General features: G+C 40.1%; 1 protein-coding gene across 2 annotated transcripts in view; it reads right to left on the bottom strand.

The window, feature by feature from the left end:
* Positions 1–24977, bottom strand: part of lingo2 (leucine rich repeat and Ig domain containing 2) — a 205948-nt gene that overhangs the window by 107493 nt on the left and 73478 nt on the right. For both annotated transcript variants that reach the window (XM_084009989.1, XM_084009990.1), the window contains one exon: positions 23046–23150. The gene's annotated coding sequence lies outside the window, so the exon portion shown is untranslated. The remainder of the gene's footprint in view (positions 1–23045; positions 23151–24977) is intronic.

Here is a 24977-nt window from a genome sequence, read left to right as displayed (position 1 = left end):
TGAGGATATATTTTCTCTAAGACTGGTGTAGGACATCTTAATCCAATAATTTTTTAACAGACTGTGGACTATGAGAATGCATACCATTTACTTATTGACTATTCTATATAAATACAAATGCATTCAGGGCAATTATCATCAACCCAATAACTTTTCGTTAAATGCTCCCATTAAAAAAAGAACAGTCTTACAACAAATCCAGCAATGTTTTTTGGCCGACATTAAGATGCACACGCAGCCACAAAGAGACAAAGAGCAGCAGGATATCAGTTATTTTTTATGGAAACCAGCTACATGAGGAGAAACTGGGATCAGAGGTACAAAGATCCAAAGTGGCAACAAGCTGAGAATTGGCAGGGGAAAGTGCAACCTATATAAAAGTAATAGGTATGTTGATTCCCACAGAGAACACAGATGAAAGACAGAATACATCTACCAAATTGCCCAGTCGATCATCATGAATAAATAATATTATTACAGGTTAACCTTCAAATCAAAATGATGCACTGTTTGTTATATCCAGTTACAATATTTGAACTAATGACTAGATAATCTATTCCAATTCCATTGGAACACTGAACTTTACATCCATCAGATTTTAATGGGATTTTGCCAAAACCAAGTAGCTTGTCTTCCACGTGATGAGTTGTTTTGACATGTTCCAGCATACTGCATGACAGAAATGTCAAGGCAGCACCTCAATGGGAAGATGATGGCATGCCTGTCAGTGAATGCTGATTTGGTATTTTGCATATCAGTATAGAGAAAGAAATGAATATTTAAATCAGCAAAATCGATTAAAATACATTGGCTAATCCGCCTTCGAAGCTACCGTATATATTTATAATTTGATTAATTCCACTTGATGACATTTTAAAGATAAAGTGAAAAGAACTCCGACGTCCTCCTGCAGGTAGGGGTCTCTGCTAACTCCCTATTGCCTCCTAAATATATTTTTTTAGGGCAGCAAGGTTAAGCAGGTTCAACAGAGCAAATAAATAATGAATTCAATAAGGGTAATTAAGAAGGCACATCAGACGAGCAGCATTCGACCTGGTGGCCCCACAAAGGCAGCAGACTTTTGCAAGCCTTTTTCTTTTTAAACTACAGCTTCATGACTCTAATGTTAAGGTTATTGTCAGCGGTTATAACATCTACAATCCCATATCATCCTCATTACTTAACACTGTGCCGAGACAAACAGTAATTTATCACCGATAGTCCTACTTGTGAAAGGAACATTGCAATCTGTCACTGGGAGGTGAACACTTGTCACGGCTGCACAACCATGTCAAGAAAAGGCTTAATAGTCATCCCATGGGTCTTGTCCTATTGATTCGGTTGATGAAGCACACTATAAGCAACGCATTAGAATGCACCAAAAAGCAAGATAATCCCCAAATAACAATGCCAAAGAATAATGACTAATGCATATGACTAAATCATCAAGGCTGTGGCAGCTTTACTTGGCTAATTGATCCCTGAGCATCTCAAAACCTATTTAGCAAAGTGTTCTCTTTTTGAATTAAGTAATACGATTTACTGTATACGAGTGGAATAGTCACAAAGATGGTTGTGCAGATTATTTTCACGCAATATCATTTTATCTAATGAGTTTTTATGAATCTATACAAGCTATAAAATAGAAAAATTGCATGCTTATTTTTTAAAGTAAAGCTAACATTCACTAAAACATTATTTGACATGCTATGTACATTTGGTATGTGGAGTATACAACTCAAATACCCATCATGAGTTATGTTGAAAACTAGCAGTTTTAAGACGTTTTTTTTAGAAAACTCAACAAACTGATTCCAGTGTGAAAATGTGAATCAGCAAAACTGCAGATAGGCACAGCTTGGCTCAACTTCCCACTGCAGCAGCAACATGCTTTCAGTGCTGTGCAGATAGCAGTACATTAACACACACGATGTGGCTCAAGATCTCACTATGTCTCAAAGCTTAAAGTCATACATTTCCACTGTGTAGTTGCACACCCTTCAAGCAGCTGACTCTTGGCTTATAGTTGATGGAGTGTGGCTTCAGCACACTTAAAGCCCTTGGTCGGCGATTCCTAGTGTAATTAACTTAATGACAATTAGATCTGGTTAACTGCACTGGTTACCATTAATCTCCAGAACAGATTAAATCTGTCTATTTACAATCCCTGTATACATGCTGCCCCAGATGCTCCAAGGAGCTCTGACTCATTATGACTGCACTGTACGTTGTGCACGTGAACAATACAGCCTAATAGGGGCAAAGTAAGAGAGACAGACAAAAGTGATAGAGAAAATGAATATGGCCACATTAACTCGTACACATGACGTAGATATTTGACTGAGTGATGACAGAACACTGAGCGATGATATACAACAGCTTGATACAGTAGAAATAGACAAATAGATGAAAAAAAGACATGGGCAGCTGGCTAGGTCAGTTTATAGGTAGGTCCGTGCAGAGGTCGGTATCATCAATCCCCCGAGGAGATTTTATATGACGGGGTTCATATCTCTTGTCTCACAGACACATCACTCATGACAGCAATCCCGTGGGGCCTCTCCAGTGCTTATGTTTTATAGTAGATGTCAAAGGGTGGTTAAAAAAAGAAGTTAAAAGAGTCCTTCAGTAGTGTCAGTCATAGTTTCAGTAGTTTCAAGTTGTTTTTCAAGACTCTCAGATTGGCAGCTCCAGAAATCACTAAAAGGCAACAATTCCGTAAATGTCAAAGCCAGTACCCAGAGACACAATGTCAGCAAACAATATTCAGAATACACAAACAAATTTGTTCATGTGATTTCTTCGAAAGAATGAGATAATCAATGTGATCTGAGAGAGGTCTTGAGCAATGCTGAAATTTACTTAGATAATATAGTCCCAATTATTGGGAGCAGAGAGCTCCTGGAGATACTCACTTGTAAGTTAGACTGAGATAAAGAACTAGTATTGATTTTGCATATTTTTTTTTGTAAACGTCTCCCCTCAATTAGCTTCATGTCACTCTCAATGCAATAGTAAATGTTACTTAGCACGGAGAACCGGTATTGATTTGTTTGTTAAACGATGGGGTTCAAAATACATGGACTGACACGGTTTGTATTTGCATGAGCCTATGTGAGAGTGGCCTCGAGTGATTGGTGGTTTTAACGATGCAGCAGCAGCAGGCAATTTATCTTAGCAAATGTGTGATAGTGATTTAGGGTTTCTCTCCTCAGGTCTACTGTCTGTAACAGGCTTCCCGGGGGGGAGTCGTGCAAACATGAATAAAAATGGTTGCTGTGAAGGTAAGTTCTGTCTGGTGTATGACTCGAAGCCTCCTGGGGTCCCTGACAGACACCCCGAAGTAAGAAAGGACCAAAGAAAAGAAAAATAAAGCTAAACCTAAAACAAGTGCCAATGCCAAAGAGCTTTTTGCGAGACGATGAACGGTATAGTTCTCCTATGCTAAGAGGATTGTGGGAAATTGTGGGAAAATCCACAGCTAAGGTGCTAAGGAAACAGCTCAGATATACTTAAATTTTCATGATGATATTTTTTCTTACCTCATTCAATTATTTAAATTCACCAAAATAAAGATGAGCCTTTTTCAAAAAGTTGCTATCCAACTGTTTTTATGAAGCCACACAAGACGAAGAGTGAATTCTCACTGAACTCAGTGACCTGAATATAATATGTATTGTGGGTTTTATTCCAACTTACTATTAAGCTCATTGTTATTTCCATGCATTTATATTTGCAGGTCTTCCAAAGTCATAGCTGACAAGGAAAACAGCACCCTAAAGTCAGCTAATGAAAAGTGCGTGTTATGGTCAGCTGTGACGGACGCTCAGGAAGGAGCAGAAATTGAGTGACCAAATTGAGTAAGATTGAAAAAGAAAACCTTTGCACCATGTTTATGGTTTGTCATTAAGTCAACAAAACAAAAGCACTTTTGTTTAGAATCTTTAAATTGCATCATAATCACTGCCTCAATGCATTCCACTCGTTGCTGGAATGTGGCAGTGCCTCTATTTGCATATAGGCCTGATAAAGACATCACAGGCAGACACAGGCTTGCGTGGCAGATCTCTCTCCCACTCCCTGCAATACATTCCCACACTTGTGTGTTGACTCCGCTTGGCAACAGCGATCAAACCCTTTTTCAGTGTAGAGGGAAACGTGTGGGCGATCCCACTTTAGTGAGGGATAGCCAGATGAAAGTGCGCAGACATGCTTTTGTTGCTGGCGGCGCATCCCTGCGAAAAGAGAAACACGACTAATTTTGCTGGTGATTTATTGTAATCAGAACTCATTCTGATGGCGTTCTTCACGGGAAAACACATGACTCGGCTCCATCTTCAACGTCATAAGGAACTTGTTGTGTAACCTGAGAACAGTCATACAAGCTGATTTGCAGATGCCGGGGCTGAAAGCGCTCCGCTGTGTTCTGACCCTAATATCCACAACTGCAGTTCAAAAGAATTCCTCCGAGGTACACAGTATGTATCTAAACAACACGCTTCAATCCAAATATATTTACACGTTTAAACCTAAATTACATTTAAAAAAGTTTTATTCAGCTTTAGTCGTGCAGATCACATGCACTTGCCTACTGCTGCCGTCCTGGAGCTTGGCTCACGTCAATACAGACGTTCCATCCAAAGCAGCTCTAGAAACTCTCAGAGATGGAGTTCATCAGGATACTTGAGTGAAAAGAGATCATTGTGTGATTCAATCTTTGTGACTTAATAGAGAGTTGTTTGGAAATCAGAAAATTTATCAAAAAGATTACCTATAATAAAATAAAAATATTACAATGAAGATCTCATAACTACAATTATTATCTAAACTCCCAATTGAATAATGTAATGTATTTTTTTTTTTATTTCTTACCTTACATGCAATACAATATGAAGACGACTATATTTTAAATCATATTAGTATTGTTAGTATTAATTCCTGTTTTTGTGGTTTTGTTTTGGCCGTATGTGGTGTCTACTGGGACCATTGAAGATGAGGCTCAGACAGGTTGAAAACAAGTTTACTTAGATCGACCGTGTGCTTAATTGGAAGTAAAAAAAGGGGGAATAAGAAGTTTAGTTCCTCGTCACAAGAAAGACCTCCTGAGCTTGTTGAAGAAGACTCTTCAGGTTTTTTTTTTTTTATTTCGTTTTTATACGGTGAACTCCATCAATCGTCAAATTAGCTGCAGCGCATTCATGCATTTCCGACTGAGCAAAGTGAATTTGATTGTTTGAAATGACATCTTCCTGGGATATGACACATGAATGAGAAAGCAACTGAGACAATGACAAGTTGTACTGGGAACTTCGACTCGGCTAGATGCTGACTATGATGGATGAAGATTTATCAAAGGCTGCCTTAGTGAGAATGAAGATGGAGCAAGATGATAATAGTTGTCAGGAGTAGACAATTAATATTAAAAGAAATCAATCCAAAGTCAAGATGTTAGTGTAGTGAAGAATGTTTCTGACATATTTAATGGTATGTAATAACATTTGTGCAGAAAAAGATTTTTGAAAGCAGTGATGAGATGCATCTTCTAACCCCTAATTTATCCACTCAGACTGGACTGAGTCTACAAATTGAATCAATGTTGGACCTACAAAGAAATGTTGCGATGATAATAGAGAATCCATCTCAGCTTAATAGAATAAAATCCAAATGACATGCTTTATCAAATTCCACCTGCATGCTTAAATTAAAATGTGTCAACAATCACTCCCATGAGACCGTCCTCAGAGAAAGATCACAGGCAATTTTGAATTGCTCACAGCTATAGCAAAGTTCAAGCTTCATGCAAACTTTGTTATCAATCATGTTATTTGTCACGTGAAGTCTTACAAGTTACAACTCCAGTGAAATGAAATCCTGTCATCTCCTTCAAATTGTGCATCAGAGAGATTGCAGTGGTATTGAACACGTCAGGCCATAAATATGTACATTCTCATTAAAAGCGGATTGGTTACAGGTTGATGAAATAATACATTATTAATGAAGATAATATCCTTTACATTATATCCCCTAAAATGTGAAAATAGAGGAAGAATCCCTTGTATCCCAATGGCTAGAAAATAGACCCGGTGATCTGTGATCAGATCATCCGATTCCGCTTCCAGTGATGGGTTGATCCTGATGAAGCACCCTTAAAACTATTTTGCTTTACAATGTTTGTTTTTTTTTGCAGAAAAGAAACAACAGGATATAGGAAATACAACTTTAAATATGTGGCTTTAATAATTAATAACAATAAAATAGTAACCTCATCAGTGAAGTCATGCACATCAGCTGAATGGATTTGAAATGAGCATATTGCCGAGGCACTCCCTTAACAAGCCACTCCTAGGGTAAATACCAGATGGAAGCGCAGCCTGTGGTGTATTTTCAACAAGAACTTTTGATGTACATTTTAATTACTGACAATTTTCCTCCTATTAAGTTGTGTTTCGGGATGAAGAGATTTTGATTGGAATATGTAGGTCTGCTGTGTCCTCCAGAGACAAGTGCAACGTTGCCTCAATTCACAAAGCTTTATTCTCAGTCACGTTACTGCACGATGGCTTGACAATGTTTTCTTTGGGAACATCCTATTCCAGTGTCAACCAAATGATGGTCTGTTGTGGCTTTCTATTCCGTCACATTTGAAGAGATCAAATAATATTCATATGGAATTTGGTGGCTTCAACATGACAACAATTTATCTTGCAGCACAATAGACATGGATTCCACACTTGTCTAGTCATTACCAGTATTCAGAACTTTTTGTCTCCAATCTGAACATGGAAGTCTGACAGGATTTTCATTTTGCAGAGCTGGAAACACTCTTTTCTTTTAGCATCAAAACTCTTCTACAGAGAAGATATGAATGATGGCAAATCTACACATTTTTTTTGCATGCATCATACACTAAATAATATATTTGATCTTACTGCTTTTCAATTCCAGTTGTTTCAAAGCTCTTATTGTCTTGGCAGCTGAAATGAACCTCTGGCTGTGCTGAGAACAGCCGGTCAGAATCCAAAAGACACTTCCACCTTCACTACATATCTGCAATAATCTTGAGCAGATGATAGGAGACGTGCTGTATAAGAGATACAATAGAGCCAAATGCAACTTGAATCAATAGCTATGGGTTAGAAGGTAACCGAGACGCAGCAGAATTTCAGACCACAAACAATCCAACAACAGCTTCATTGACTGTTTTCACACTGGGTCCGGTTTGTTTATGTCTGAACCTGGGGTCAATTGCCCGCCTCTAAACTCGGTGGTCTGCTTTCACACAACCACCTGCTGTTTCGATTCATGGAATGTTTGTGTAATGCTTTCAACGTTATAATAGACTGGTTTACCGCTGTGTCAAAGAAACAATGACATCTGCAGGAGAGAAAAAGGAGAGCATTCTACGAACTTGTACGGGTCCCTCTTCCAATACCTTACTGGCAATATTGCCTGGCATCATTTTACTCCCTACTCACAATGTGGAGCATTCGTGGATCGGAAGTGCATGGATAGGCTATGTAAGGATAAAGTAAGTACAATGGCAAAATGAATGCAAAATAAATAAACTCTCAAAACCAAATCTGAAAATATTGGGTAATTTCCTCTATATTGGTAGTTTAATTTAAAAAATAACTAATTGTTTTTAAAAAACGGTCAAAAAGTGTGAAAGGGCCATGCACACCTTACTCAGAAATCATAATCAGAAGACTGGCCTGTTTTGTGTTTGTAGAGCAGATCTTGTGGTGTATAAGCTGCTGTCACGCCTGGTGAAGCCAGTTTGATAACAGTGGAGGCGTAATGTTGCAGCAGATGCTCTGTGATGCTACATTGAAAGCATGTTATGCATTCAATGGATGTCGGTTTCTCTCCCATTGTCTTGCTATAACCATACAATAATGCAAATTTGCAGCATAAGATTGCTGATTATTTTGATTAGGATTTTTTTAAGTGAGAAACAGATCACATTTATACACACATGAATGCATTTAAGTCACTATAACAAAAGACTAAGAAAACCAGCACATTGTAACAATGTAATGTGTTCGCATTCTATAGGCTAAAGCAATGATGAGAAGGTGCTGCGTCTCTGTGTTCTCTCTTTCAGCCTTGCTGTTAAACAATTAAAAGGCTAATGTGACACCTAATTAACAGGAAAACATTTGGTGATGCTTTTTATGCCTTTTTCCAGTATACTCTCTTTCATACGGTTAGGCAATTTCACATGACAGCTTTGCAGAACAGCCGACTTCTTTTGCAGCACACGACTGAGCAGCTTCACCAGAGCATCAAGAGGAGGCTAGGGGCTTCGTCCTCCTACACCTCGGCAGTGGTTTTAGAGGAAAGGTACAGTCTGTGTGTATTTCTCTTCCCTGGCTAATTTTCCTGTAACACATCTGAGCCAGCAACTGTCCAGTGACAAGTTCGGCTCCGTTCGCATAAGGTTTCCCAGCACTGCTCCTCCTCATGCGTGTTTGTGGCCCGTTACCTTCCCCTTCTCCCCTAAACTGACCGGAGGGGGGTGAGAGGCGATGGCAGGGATCATTACATCACAAAACACCCGGCGGCCATTGTCCTCAGCAACTGCCACACAACATTAAGGCAATGCTCTCTACAAACAAGTGGACAGGTCCTGTGTGCCATAGTGCAGATAGATGGAGGGAGAGAGGCGGAAAAACTGAGATGGAAAGAGAGGAAGGCACGATGAAGAAAGAGGAAGGAGGAAAAGATGGAATGAGCGATCAGACAGTGAAGCAAAGCTTAGAGAAAAAGAAACAAAGGGCCCCGTTTGTCCCCAAGGTCCAAATCACAACTATTCTCATGCGGAAATACTTGACATTTGTATTTCAGTGACCCAGATAATGTTTGCTTGGACATAGAAAGACTGCATAAAGTCAAAGGTCAGGGGAGAATGGTGGATGTCAGACCGGCCATTGCCACCTCGCAGCTTTCTTTTATTACCAGAGAGGCCTGGCATTTCTGTGTTTGTGTGATGGCGATGAGTTCCCAACCCTCTCACCCACATGGAAGAATTTAGATTAACAGTGACCTCTTTGTTGGTTCAAAGGACGACAAGTGCCCTCTCTGCTTTTATTGCATGCACACGGACATTTTTTGCTTTTGTGTGTTCAATCTCCATAGGACGCCTGTTATGATACATTATGTTCCCATTTATATATATACACACGCACACACACACACACACACACACACACATACACACACACACACACACAAAAGTATGTTTAATGTGAGGATTTCCCGGTTTTATCCGTTTTATCTCCATGTAAACTCAATACAACCTTTTTGGTTATACGGGAAAATACACATCAAGTCATTGACAAAACAATTTCAATTAGTAATTTTTGGCATCTGTCACCTCTATAGCATGCTACAGTATATATGATGTAATTAAACATTGATGTGGAGCTAAAATGAGCAGCTGTTGTGAAATGCACAGCTCCTCTCTTTGGTTTGGTCTCTACAAGAGGAGTAGCAAAACCTCCTCACAACAGCTACAGCAAACAAGAGAGAACAAATACATCCGTACTCTGTAAACATTAAGACAAATACAAAGGCGGATAAACAGAGTTGAACAAACTGGGTATGACAACAAACAAGTTGGCCAAATAATGTCAAATAGGGAGCAAAAGAAATAAAGGGCAAGGAACAAACAAGGGTGAACCAGACCAGCCAGGAAAATGGAGTTCCATTTTTATTCTGCACAGCCACTAATGCTAATAATGTGTCTCATACAAATTCCAGACATACAAATGCAGGGATATTGAGGAAATAAATAAATAAATGGAGGAATAAATTGAGAACTTCAAATGGAGGAAGAACTGAGGGAAATTGGAGCACCAATATCAGGAGTCAGGATGGATTAGTGTAAACATGTTTTTTTTTTTTCAACGAATACCTAATCACATCATTGTATCCCGTCTCTGAAGTGGTGCTTTCTTTCCTCATGAGAAAAGAAATCTCTCCAGCTGAAATGTTTGATTTTTCTAAATGCAATTAGAAGCATAATATAACACAAATGATCATGATGTGATCCAATACAAATATATGAGTATTAGTATTGGCGTATTAGTGGGTGGTTCTTAGTTTAGGAAGCACTTTATTTGATATGCAGCCGAGGTTTTTGTGAGCGGAGCACACATTTTAAATGTCAAAATGGCAGATTATCATGTCCACTTAATTGCTGGAAGCCAAAATCGTAATCACAGTTGATATTCCGTTGATTGTGCAACCCTAACACATGAGACATTTGTCTTTCATGGGAGAAAACAGGTGCTGAATAAATATTTCTTCATTTTAAGACCACAGTGGGAACAACTAGCATAGTAGACAGACAGACCAAACCTCAAAATAATGATCCACAAATGATGGTGCTCGCACACTGTTGATATTACAGCATCTGAAGAAGAGCATTCTGCTTGAAACGTCAATTGTTGATGTTCTAATAAATTGCACATAAGAGAGCTACGGGGTGCAGACCTTTAAATATATTTGCATTGTCGTCTTGTTTTTTCATCCATGCCCTGCCTGCAACAATTCTTTTTAGATGAGCGCAACATTGCTTGCTGGCAAACATTCACCCTGCTTGCAAAAAATACTGCTGAGGGATTTAGAGCCTGAGCTGTGCAGAGCCAACATGGCTGTGTTGAGGGAAAACACGGTACCGTACATCTAACGGTATTGCGTAAGCTAAGCCATCAACCCACCAAAGACTACTTCAAAGTCATAGATGTCCTGAAAAAAGTATGTGCATTAAACACCTCAACAACACTTCCAACTCCTCCTCCCTTCATGCACCTCTGTCAGTGCTTGACATGGAGTCACACCTTTTATCTCAGCGCCTCTTTCAGTGCAGATGGGCTTCCACTTTCACTATTTCCACAATTCTGACTGCAAACATTTTGACATATTGCAATTACCTCAGAATTAATGTCATGCTGTACTTACTGCGGCTTCTAGCCACAGAATAAGCAAAAAAAACTAAAAAATAGAAATATTTGGTTTTTATAAGAGGTATACTCCAGTACTCACTTCTGCATTCCATGGATAACAGAAGTATAAAGAAAGTCCCCACAAGCAAATAGACCTATCTCTAACATCTATAAGCTCTCCATGTAGTCATATTTGTGGAATATTTTGTCACCCCCACCTTGTATTGCAAATGCCTCTGTAGCACCCATCAATAAACCATCCGTTGTCACACGCTGTGCCGTGTTAGTAACGCCCATCTTCACGGTAATCTCTCAAAGACATCATTGATGGGGGTCGTCTGTATTGCTTTACAGTCTGGCCTGTGGGATACATCCTACAGCGAGAGGAAGAAAGCTCACACTAAATCTCTTCCGTGTGCCTGAGATAAGAATTGAATTGAGTTATCGAGCAGACAGTTTAAGATATAAGCTCTCGCTTAAGGAGTGCTCAAAACAGTCACAATAAGAAGAAATGCTCAAAACAGTCACAATAAGAAGAAATGCAATATTTTTTTTTCTTTAAAGGAGGCCTGCCTCTTCACCAATTGTCTACTGCAGCGCTCTAGTTAACCGGGTCAAACTCCATTAAAAGACCACAGCAAAGGATAAACGTGAAATACACCACTACGGTTACAACTGATTGAAATAGCATAATTGTGAAGCTTATAATGTCCTGTATTTATTAAAGTCCCAGTTGGCAAGTCTGGCGGATCGAGGGCCCTCCTCCCCCACGACCTCCCCCACGACCTCCCCCACGACCACCGAGCTCCTTCCCCTCGACTTCGTGCACTTTGAAATCCCTTAGATCACGCCACCTTTGAAACGCAGGTCCGATGTTGACTCTGGTTTTATCACGGGCACCGTCGCAATCTTTCTTTTTTTCCTTCTTTTCCACCGGTGTTTTCTTTTCCTTGGTTGTTTTGGACCTCCTCGTTTCGGTTTTTAACCGAGGAATTGGAAGATTGTTGCTACTTCCCTCCACCTCCCCCCTGTGATAGTGGTACGACCCGAGGGGGGGGGGGGGGCTCTGTGTGTACGAACACAGCCCTGTGTGCTGATTGGACAGGATGAGCCGGGCTCTGTCGATTTTTTGCAGAACAAACAACAGGCTCTACGTTCATGTAGAGGTGCGTTTTTTTCTCTAAAACCGATGATTTATGTTGTTCTATGGGAGTATAGTGTCGGCTTTGGTGAATATGATCAAAAAAATGATGCCGACTGGGACTTTAACTAAACACAATGCATTGAAAGTGGTTGTTTTTTGGTCTGGCTTTATTGCCATGAATGTAAGAAGGGGCAATATTTCCAAGTGTCAAATAATGAGATTATATAGAAACAGTACATTGAGGCAGAAGGCACATAAAATGGAAACACCTCATGGAATACTGTTTAACTACTTAAATCACAATTGCAAACACTCCTTCCAAGCAACATCAGAAACATATGAGGCCAAATTATCTGCGCCCACACTGTGAAAGGAAGTGCCAGGATAAATGATCAAATATGTCATAAAGGGAGCAGTCTCAAAAACATGCCACACATCGTCATGGCAGTGCAGTTAGGCAAGGCAACTTTATTTTAAGTTAAGAACAACATTTAAGTTAAAAGTGAAAACATGGAGATGAGTGACACATACGGTTAAATGGCCTGTGACTCGCTGGCTTTACTTTGTGAATTATTTTTTTTCTCCCTTCAAAGCTAATGTCATTTTTCATTAAATATTTGGTTCTGCCTATGCAGCACATGATTATTTGTATTCTCATTATTTATTTGAATTTTTAATTTTCTATAAAAATTGCTCACTTTGAACAGTGAAAAGTGCCCATCGCAGTTTGCTGGAGCTCAATATTCAAAGTGTTAGTTTTGTGTGAGCAACAGTCCCAAACACAGAGTGTTCTATTTATCATCACAGATGACGACAGAAACTAAAAAAATGCTCCTCATTGAGATTTGCATTTTACAAATGTACCCAACTGAATTGTTTTGCGAGTGTAACTATTGTGTTCTTCCTAAATTGCCATACTGATGAAGTGGTGAAGATTTAAAAACGAGTCAACTTAAGTAGCGGAACAATCATAGAGGCGTGGAAATATGGTCTCAGCTCCACTTTACTTGTGTTTAAAATAGAACTTCCTATGCTAAAACAAGTGCCTGGCGACCCCACACACTGCATTTAAGCTCATTCTCCCGCAGCAACTCAGTCGCCATTTAAGAAACAATTGAACATGTCAAGTAATGTCTTCACAAAGTAATAAGAAAATGAAAATGATTTGATCATCATGAGGATGTCAATGATTCAGGGGGAACCAAATAAGACGAGCCTAAATGCACAAGAAAAAAAGGCCAATTAAGAGCCTAAAATTCACAGATGGATCCAACAAAGGGGGGGGCTGTGTGCAATCATATTTAGCCAACAAAAAACCCTGGCAGGTGTGCAAACAGCCTTCTGTGGTGAAGATGAAGAGGACAGAACAGAGTGATTGAAGTGTTACAGTCAGAGCATGGATGGAAACTCACATCCACTATTTTTAGCATCTATAAACGTGAATGTGCAGAGAGGAATTTAGGTCAGAGTTTGCTTTTTAGAGTTATTTGATAAGTTTGATACAGACAGGGAAGAGGTTCTTTACTAAATGGTAAGGTCATTCATCTCATGCTTTCTGAAAACCAGGTGTAAAGAAATGAACATATATTTCCAAGCCCTGCATTAAAAAAAGAAAAGTGAAGTTTGAAAGGATTATACACTGAAGAGTCCTGAGGCAGACTGGAGTTTTAGTTCCACAAACAGAGGAAAGCTACTCTGGAGGCACAGAGTGAATCCAGGGAGAAGGACATAAGCAGAGGAAAGAGATGTTCATCTGAAGCCTAACACTAATAATCAAACAACCAGCATATAGACAACCTTGCATATTTGCTGACAGTGAAGTGCTTCTGATTTTGTTGTAGCTTTGGTGGTGTTGGGGTTGTAGCAGGAGCAGATTTGGTTATCAACAGTTAACTATCAATATCAATATGATTATCGGTATTAATAATTATTTTTAATATATTATCATGATATAATCATGAATAAACGGGGCACCACCCTGGGATCAGGGAAAAGATAACCTAAAACTGTATTCAGTCTCAATATAAAGGTTTTATACTCACATGCCAATCATCGTGATCATTGGCATGGAAGCATAAAAACAATCTAACAATTAAGAAGGGCGTGAAATTCAAGCACTAGCCTTCACAACCTGCTGTTATCCAGTGACATATACACAACAAGCACAAGAGACCGCTAGTTATAATATAATAAGATTTATTAAAATCAGTAATAATGATCACAATCAATAACACTGCAATTAACAAAGCCTTATTACCTAACTACCTAACACACAAAGCTAAGCTAAACAAAGGGAGAGACACACGTGGAGTGTGTGCGTGTGTGTGCGCGTGTGTGTCGAGAGAGAGAGAGGGAGAGATGGCTATGTGCGGCCACCAGATGGAGCTATTCCTCACAGCGTTCAGGGGCGGAGCCACTGACGTCCGATGGGGTAGCGAGAGAGAGAGAGAGGTGGAGCTATTCCTCGCAGCGTTCAGGGGCGGAGCCACTGACGTCCGATGGAGTAGCGAGAGAGAGAGAGAGAGAGAGAGAGAGAGAGAGAGAGAGATAGCCGTATGTAGCCACCAGATGTAGCTATGTCCCTAGCGTCCGCCGGGAACAGCTGGTTTAGGACACGTGTGTGCGGCGTGTATGTGTGTGTGTGTGTTAGCGGGACACAAACAAAGAGAGAGAGGATGCGCGAGCGATATTCTGAGGCCCAGAAGCCGTGCTGCTATCACACGGGCTCGCGTGAATGAACTGGCGTTTATTCCGCGAGACCGGTCTTTTAACTGATAGTAGAGGCTTTCTGAGCTCACGAATATGGCGGAGGTTAGTCGGAAACACTGTTACAGAAATCCACCCAGCTGCGTGGGTACACGATCAGCATTCACATACAGCAGCACATGAACAAACAGACTTGGCGGTCCGCGATCAGAACTTAAAACACATTAACAAGAATTACAAGCATGTCCTACACTATCGAATCTCTGCTTGTGCCCAGACAAATAGCCTCTTACTTTTGTCGATGTGAGATGCGTCGATGTGAGGGTTTCGTCCCGTGCGGTGATGGCGTTCCTTGACGCCGGCAACGGACGGTAGTTCGTGGGCGCTCGTTCAGCGCCGGATCCAATTGGTTGAAGAAAACCGTTAGTTATTCTTCCTTCTGCAGGGAAATGATGAACAATCGCAGGGCTCGGCGATTTAGTCAGCTGATTTCAGACAAAGACGGGTCGAGTTCTGCTGGCAGCTGGGAAGAAGAAAGTTTTCTTCTTACCGCGGGGAACGGGAGAGTCGCGCTGTCGCGGTGGTCTCCTCGGGATCCAAAATGATAAACAAAAGAAAAATAAAACGAGTAGAGAAAAAGAGGGGTAAAACAGTCTCTTGCTCGTCCAGCGAGTTTGGGGGAAAGACTGCGGCCTAGGACAAAGGAAAACGCTGCAGACGTTATGTTCACCTCCTGGTGTAACGCGAGTTACTTTGGAGAGAGAGAGGGATCTGGTGGCGCCGGGATTTATAGCTCACGGCTGGTCCGGGGGACCCCCTGGAGTCCCATGCAGTTGTCAGCCAATAGGGCACCAGTTGTGTGACGTCAGATCTCGCGACCAGGTGGAGGTGACACTAAAATGGTGGTTGTAGTTTTTTATCTCCTTTGTCCCTTTGTCTGGCCGCATTGTGTAGGCTTTGTAGGCCGCATTGTGTAGTCCTAACGGTTAGGTCCCAACAGTGGAAAACTTGCACAAGATGTAAGAGAGAATTTAGCATTCAGGATTCAGCTGATTGAATGATGATGAGCTGATGAATAGATCTAAAACCTGCCAAAATGTCTCCATTATTTTAATAGAGTTACTTTTTGGTTCATCAAAAACCTATTCAAAACAGCTGGCAGATGTTGCTACTTGGACAAATTAAGTCTCATTCTGAATTCACTAAAAGTGAGCAACTCTGCAAAGAGATGGGAGAAACCAAAAAAAGTCAAATCCCAATTTAACAAGGTAAATTAGCTTCATGATTAGGACAATGAATGACTGACTTCAACATAAGCCGTCCTGTTAGTGGAAAAGGAAGTCTGGTTTCTGCAAGGCAACTTTGGCACATCGAGGTAAGAAATGTTTTATTCGCTGCAAAAATTTCACAGGAAATTATAAAAGCAGGGGGAAAAGAGGAAATTACACAGGTGTTATCCTGTCTTATTCTCAGAGTAGTCATAAACTTCCATTAATCCACAACATTAAAAGACCATGAAAAAATACTGCTGCTTACATTGAGATAGTGTATTTAGCTTTTAAAAGCAGGATGGGAGAATTCAAACTGTATTCCCTTTAAAAATATTGGGAGCAGCTAGAAAATGTAATATGCATTTTTTTTCTGGACCTCATGACATCCAAGACTTGAATTTTCAGCCTCTGCCTATTAAACTTTTGTCCCAAAGCTATTTGGTGAGAAGAATTTCATGTAATGCAAGACATTTCCATTAGATCTTTTTGCACAACACGGCATGACTCAGTAAAACATTGTTAAAGGTCTTTGTGAAAAAGGATAATCACGTTGATTTACAGACATGGGAAGCAAAAACAACAAAAAGAAAGAAAAAGCAAAGACAAATTACAGTGACTCCATTAATTTCCCGTCACTCAGAATCATGTTATTCTCCAATAACTACATTCTGAAATATGAAAAGTGACATGTAATCTTTCTCCATCCATGAAAAGTAATGGAAAGAGCAAAAGACAGAAGAAGCCCAGTGCCATTCGATTTAATGGGTTATCCTTCATAACTGATCCCACAAATGTAAAAATTAAGGTAGGACTGTATTCACATTGTAAAGATACCATTTCTTATAGTATATGTAAAGGTGTAATTTCTTATCTATAGTACATGGTATGTTCAGGATACAATGGAATGTTGCGCCGTCACACAAAGGCTACAAAAATATGTTCTATTCATGATGTCTATCTGATGCAGAACCACGGTAACTATATATGAAAGAATTTGTTTTCATTCGAACAGTCACGGTTGGGAGACCTGCTTCATTTTTCTTATTATTTTTCTAAGCAGTTAGTTTGCAACGCTGCACTTCATCTACAGACACAATGATTAAGAAGCTAGCTTTTTTTAATTAGATACTCCTCTTCGAGCCAGGGCATGAAAAGGCATCATTATAGAATATCAGCAAATCTATTTTCTAATCTAAGTCTATTTCTATGTTCACATGTTTTGGGGATCTGTTTAATAAGGCTGTTATATCCCAATCAAACATTGCTTATTTCATCTTAGTTATGTGTGTTTCTGTGTAAAATATTATGCACACGAGTGAAAAAGCAGAAAAACCTGGCTAATAAGAATTTGTTCGATGTTACACAAGGGTAGCCACAACTCAGAACATACACTGCAGACAATTTCCTGGGAATTCATTAAATCTAAAGGATTATTCTAAATACAGCATTTGTACATTACCAGATTGTATTGGAACAACGTCCTCAATCCTGGACTTTACAGCGTTTTAGTAATAGGTTTTCTTGCATGAAAGTGAGTTCATGAGTCCAAAAAGTCAGCGAAACAGTCATCAGTTCATAAAATAAAGGTTACTTGGAAATGGAGTTCATTCGAAAACTGACAGTTTCTAAAATAGTAAGAAATACAGAGTGTTTGTCCTGTCGATACACTGCGGATGAACTGCGTATGAATGTGGTCAGATCCACAGGGAGCTGTCCAAGGGCCCGAGGAGAACACAACACAGAGCGGAGCTGTCCACAGCGCTGACTGCTTTGGTTTTGCAACATTAGTCAGAACAGACATCTCCGCAGACATCACCGCTTTCAGACAGTCCTCACCCTCTTTTGTTTGTCTGCCACATCCCACTCACTCTCCCTGTCAAACTGTGCTTTGACAAGAACGTGCACAGAATGCTTTTCTAAATCCTAAAATCCCCCATTCGGTTATAATTGCACTGCATACCAAACGCTCGGCGCTTCGGCTGACAGGATCGTGGCTGATATTTCCGTCCGCAGAGCATACAGACATGCCATCAAACCGATTCACAAGACGCTGTTGAATGTCATAGGAAAATATGTATCAACAATAATAATGACAATAATAATGTGTCATTATAATGCCAAGTCATGTGCTGAGGTGGTGTGGAGCGTGGAAGCTGTGCAGGGAGTACGCTGTTAACCGAAGCGCTTTCTCAGCTGGACATTCATATTCATGAACCATACCGTCACGAGAAATCACATTCACTTCATTTCAGCTAGTAAATACGAAGCTGTAAATAGACTTGGAACTCTAAGATATTAGGGTTCTAATGCTACGGTGCTTAAATACAACAACAAAAAAAGGATTTTTATATACAGTATCATCTGTGTTGCAGCAATGCTTTGATTCAAAATCCACGCTGCCACACAGTTCCAGTACAGTATACGTGCTGGAGTGCAGCTCAGTACACATCTTCCTCCCTGTATTATTGAACAGCTGCAGACTGTGGAACTCATTCACTTTTCCAGCTCACATACTGTATTACCACGACTCCTGGAGATTCAAACCAGCAGCTATATAATAATGATGTACGTGACATACACCATTCATTATAAGAATATCTGGCTCAAAGATCTATATGTCCAGTATGCTTAGGGTCCCGAAACACAGACATCCTGATATTTTACAAACTTCAACAGGCTGATCCCTTCTTCCTCCTTTTGATGGTAAATAAGCAACACAGATGTTGAGTCAAATTCATCCGAGATTACATTTTTCTATCATAAATCCCATAAATCCCATTATACCCCATCCCTCCACATTAATATATGGTGTATTCATGCAATAAATATGGAATTATCCATGCGAACCAGAAATCATTTAGTTAAATATACTATATACAGTATTTACCACCATCATGCATGGTTTATGTCTGTGCTTCAGTGTTTCAAGTTGGCATTCTGCGTGTCAAATTAATCTCAGAGTTCTATTTCCAGTCCCAGTGTTTATGCCAAAGGCAGTATTAAAAAAAAGAAGAAGAAGAATATCTCAAGAGGGATTTACCACAGGAAAAAGAAAGGTCTTTAAAATAGATTTAAATATACTGATGTAATAAGCTGAGCTGTAAAGTCCAAGTATTCCATAAATAATACTGGTTTTACTGGTATGAAAGTACAATATTCAACTAGAAGGGATGCAAATTAATTGCCTCACTCTGTCTGTGTTCAATGTGTGACAGATTGCTGCAATGATCGTAGGGAGGTCTGTGTGATTTCGGGGGTGTGCTGGTCTGGCAGTGGTAGCCAGTCTGGTTACTATTCTCCACAGTGATATGAGCAGTAGACCTCTGCAACCTCGTGGTAAACATTTTTACAGCCCCCAGCTTAATTAAAATGTCACATCCACTGTGGCAATATACAGCGGAGTTCTCTGCAAATTAAAAATGAATTAGGCTGGCAGATGTGGCCTTAATGGCTTAATCATGCCTTTACGTTTGTTCCAGTAAAGTGTGGCCACAGATGAATATTGTTGCAACTCTCTCATCACATGAGTAATGTCGAGGAAACAATTTGAAATGTAAATTTAGAGACAGCTGCTCTGGGTATGTTGAAACTGGCCTATGAAACATCCACGGCTGACAACAAGTCAGAAAACGTCCTAATGGAAGAGGTAGACAGTAGGTAAATGTTACCATTAAATCCTGTAAAATTGCCAGTCCCACTGGTTAAGTGCTCTACTGGACTCCCTTCACAGCTGCAACTGCACTGGATGACATTTTACTGCAATGTTTATGGTGAGAATGTGCTGAACATCCAGGATATAATTATCCGGCCTGTTGGTGTAATATAAATATGAATGTTTTGAGTGTGTCTAGCGGTCTACTTCCTACCTATTTCCATGTTTGGCAAATACTAATAAATCTGATTCTGAAATCATTTTGGTCATGAATCCACATGGAGGAACTATGTGAAAATAATCTGTGAAATAAGCACAGACTCTGAAGTAGCGTATGTGTTTAAGTGATGAAAATATTACAAGCCTCGAAGGAAGTACTGTAAAAGTAAACACATTTGGTACAGGTAAACAGATGTTGTGCTGTATGTTTTCAGTCTTTGTGGTTGAGGGTTATTTTTCTTTGTCTCTCACAAGGCCATGCTGGTCTAGTAAGGCAGCGTCAGAGTTCAATCAGAGTGCACCATTTGTAACCAATTTAAACCAAATTCAACTTATTTCTGATGGAACACATAATATGCATACATACTAACTGATCCTTATAAAGATGAACAAAAGTCAGATGAATATGCTCATGTTTTATGATAATGAGTTGAATATTCATACTTACTATGTATTGTGAGCCATTGGACAGGTTTGAAGGGCTCAAGGCTGCTAAATGGAAGACAATAGTGCAGAGCAGACAGTAAACCTTTTAAAAAAAGTTGACTTTTAAAAAGTTTCAGTAAGTTTCCATAAAAGGTGGGTGATTATATTTTTATTGTCATTAGTATTATTAACATTACGACAATGTTTTTTTAATAATAATAATGGAGGGAGGTTAATTACACGTTACATTACACAAATTACATTTTGTTCTTCTTTTGTTGAAAAGCACATATACTGTACGTAAAATGAGCTTCGACGGAGTGGAAAAACATATTTGAGTTTAACTTCCACTTATCTCCCCAACACTGCTGAGGATTAATCAGGGTAGTCATTTCCAAAAGCAAAGAGCCGCTTCAACATTCACGACTGCAAACACACTTTTTCTTTCTTCTCTGCTTTCCTAAACTCTGTGTGAGATTTCTGTGTGCAACTCTAGATTGTTCTACCTATAGAGTATGTTTATCTTTCCTCTCCCCCATTACAGCCCTTTCCCCTGAACATGTAATCCTGAGAATGAATGTGGAGAGACTAAATTAAGGGACCCAATTTGAAGCGGCACCACTTCACTGATAGCTGTACCAGTGATCTGTGAGAGCACTCAGGGTCTGCTACATTATGACAATACAGAGGAATAAAGCAGATGAAAGAGAATAGCCAGGCAAGAGCAGAAATCAGATGGGCAGGGGGAGAGGAAAAAACAATCTAAAGTCTAATTGTGTTATGCCTCACGGCAGCAAGGGAGTTCAGAGAGACACATTTTCTTTCCACACGTCGTTCAGCACAGTCCCTTCCCTGACGTGATCACATTCATTTCCAACCAGTCCCACGCTTTCTTGCCACATTTCCCCAGGTACATTTATTGAAAAAATAAAATAAAATAAAGAAAGCAAATGTCCAAGAACAAAGTCAGACCCACGAGGTTTGACCAGGAACATGCAGCACTGGCATTTGAGACCGGGCATTTAAACATGTTGGCTCGATGTGTCTGACACCCTCCGAGTCATTCTGTGTCATACCTGGCCTTTGGGAAGAAAATGTCATTCTGATGCATCTTAGCATTGGGAGGTAACGTTGAGGCTGGTGATTCAGCCAAGTAAACTACTTTGTCCTATATTTTTTTCTTGACAAAATATAACTAGACCAAAAGATAGGCCTGCCCATGAAGAAATATCTCACCATTTGGGATGTGCATTTTCTGTTTGAGTTTTCAAAAAGCAAGTACTTGTTTGCTAAAAGCAACGTGGCATAATATGGTGACCATCAGTAAAGGAGAATCTGAGAAAGGAAAAAGAGAAGGTTGATTCCCCGCATTCCCCTCATCTTCTTTCATGGGAGCGAAATGTTGTATAAAACCTCTTGTATAATCACTAAATCATAGAAATTAATCCACTGTCATGACACCATCCTCTAATGACTTATCTGTGTTGTCTAAAAGCCTGTCGTATCACCCCTCCATAACTGCAGCAGAGGGAAATATATAGCGGGCAAACACTGTGGTAAGGAAGGCCTTTTGAGAGAGATGTCTGTAAAGACAAGCAGACCTATTCATGTTTGTAATTTCTCAAAATAGAACAATCCCAGTGAGCAGCACCAAACAAACCCTATTCTTTCTTCCTACGCAATTGCTGCAGTGCCTTTTCCAAAAATAAGGACATGGTGGTGCAGAGTCTAACCATGAGGAGAAATCTGACGTGTTTCATCTATTACTCCACAGCAATCACCATAATAATTGCATAGCTATTAATGAATGAATTTGAATTGAACCATTTACCCCATATGTTGTGATAAATGCAAGGCTGTCCAATAGTGAAAACCTAATTTAAGTGCAAGGATAACAAACATGTTCATTATCAGAGATATATTATAAACTATGGGTAATTGGGCTTTCACTGTAGCACTGGAACATTTTGAAATACACATGACTTGCTGTTCAGGCATGCATGCTGCAGTGGTATGAAAAAGGTGATCCAAGAATAGGCCTAAACTTTGCCTCATGACATACCACAGCCACTGGGCCACAGTAAAGTAGTTTAAGAGGGGTGACTCACTATTTCATTCATTCCCTTTTCACATAATGCAATGGGTTCATACTGGTGATAATACAGTAGATCTTTCAAACACAGTCGTTTGCCCACCTGCAACACAGGTATCCACACAGACACTCTCCAAGGGCCCTAATGTGCTTCTAGTGACTTCCAAAGCCCCACCAGTCTCCGTCTTTCCAGCAGTGTCAAAATGAGTCAGGAGCTAGCTTCTCACGGCTGGCTAGCTACCAGCTCCACGCTGTGATTTTCATTTTATATGAAAGCGAATGTGAATGCAATGGCTGGTAATTCAGTTTTTTCCTTGCCTTGCTGTACGTGCATGTAACTTGCACCTTGTAGACCACCTTCCAATATTGTTTGAATAAGTGATATCCATCCTTATAGATTATGTGATACAGTTTGTGTGCACGCTGGGATCAGAATGCCACGATTGATGTTGGAGCTTTTGATCATGTTTATTTAAAAGTCATATTATTCAAAACAGATCTTTGCATGGAAACCTGAGCAAAGATCTGAAATAAAATGGCAACAGCATCCACCATTACAAGAACACACAAATGGATTTCAACATACCTGCTGGGTTTCCCAATGTCAGATGTCCATACACTGTTACAGAAGCATGAAGTCGTTTAGAAAACCTCCAGTGTGACTCTATTCACAGGTCACTTACTCCAGGGTCTGAAAGAAAACAAAAGAAACACAAATGAGTGAGGACGTGGAGAGTGAGCTCACGACTCAGCCACCACAAATGCCCAGTGATCCAGGATAAACATCCTTGAAGAAATGTCAGTCCAAGAAAAAACATTAGCTAAACCACACCAGGATAGCAGGCAAGAAAAGACCCGTATGACATACGCAGAAACGTTCTCCTTCCATGGTCAGCTTGATCATTTTTCTGCCTAACCAGCTGCCAGCGGATGGCTCATTACACCATAATTTGAGTCATGGAAGACAAGTGAGGAGCATTCGCGGGACTCGTTCCATTTGACTTGGTGGTGCAGACTTGGAGAGTGGATGTTCCTGACTGACACGTTGTTGAAACACTTCAAAGGCAGCACTTTAAAACCAGTCGACTTTTCAGACCTTTTCCACAGAAGTGCACAGTGACAACTAACATTAGTTAACATTAGCCAACTTCCATTAAAACAATCACCAGTGCTGCTCGGTTAATCCGCCTACGCTCGCTGTGGGTTCTCTGACTTGACAGCTCATTGAGCGGAAGAGGGCAGTGTGTTCAGTCGACCACAGAGCAGCCAGAATTAAACTGGTGACTGATTGCAAAGGATCCACAGCATACGTGAAACAACGCTTTTACTTGTCCTTGTCACACTGTATATCTTAACGGCTGCACTCGTGGCCTGTGAAAGTCTGCTTACTTGTCTCCTAGGATGCCAAAAATGTAATTATATTGTTCATAAACAAGTCAAGGCAAATTACTTGAAGTGATAATGTGCTATTCTTTTTGCATATATGTGTGGATAACAATATTTTGTGCTGAGTAACACACAAACACACTTTCAAGGAAGCTAATGTTTAGATGGCCATCACTTCATCAAGGAGCAGCTATTGATGACGCGGCCTGCCAGAACTAATGCTAGCACCGTTCATGTTTAAAATCTTGCGTTCACTGGGGTTGAAAGATAAACAATTAAATCCATTCCTTTGACTTTGAGTTCCAGGTTACTAGGCAACTCAAAACACATGACAGAGCAGACTAATTTGAGTGGGGCAAAGACTATACTAGCACAACCTAGGAATCTTCTTTTTCTTATTACATTAATGGTATATTACAACTCAAGATTTTCATCTTTTTAACCAAAGAAAGATATACTGTGAAGTCAGTGAGAAGTTAACTTATTTAGCCATTTTCATCCATACTGCTTCCAGATTCATAACAGATTATGAAACGGAGGGATAAGAAAAAGTAGGCCTCAAAAGCCTTAATGCCGGCAGGAATTTACTCACTATATCAAAGTTCAGGATTGCTGGCTTGCTCAGTGATTCCACTTGCTAAGCCACATTTGAGACACTTAATTAGGCCATATCTAATGTAGCTAAAAATGTTGCATAATTAAACATGGAATTCAGTTTCCTTGAACTCAAACTGTTTGAATCACAGCACCAGACATGTGAGCGGTGGCTGCTGACACCTACCAAACGCTGACCCCTTCCACTGACTTACCAGTTCTGCTATTTTCAACCCGCCCACCGATCAGCCTAATCCACTGTTGGAGGATTTGAGCGCGGTGGTACAGAGCAATTGTGCTGAGGCAAAATGAGCCTGGCTTAATTGGAGCAAAGACTTAATGAGGGACCCTTGAGGATTATCATCTGTGGCTTAGAAATGGCCCAGGTAGCAGAAGACACGGTCAAAAGGATCAGCTAACAGCCTTCTAAATTGGAGTGACAGTGCTGAGCTTTAACTGCGCCAATACATTCTTTTATTTCTGTTTTGTTATTTTTCCAGGGGGGGTCCTTTGAAAGAGGTGAACTAGAGTGAGGGGG

This window comes from Eutrigla gurnardus, assembly GCF_963514095.1.
Source record: "Eutrigla gurnardus genome assembly, chromosome: 5".
Classification (NCBI taxonomy): domain Eukaryota; kingdom Metazoa; phylum Chordata; class Actinopteri; order Perciformes; family Triglidae; genus Eutrigla; species Eutrigla gurnardus.
This window is presented reverse-complemented; position numbering and strand designations above follow the sequence as displayed.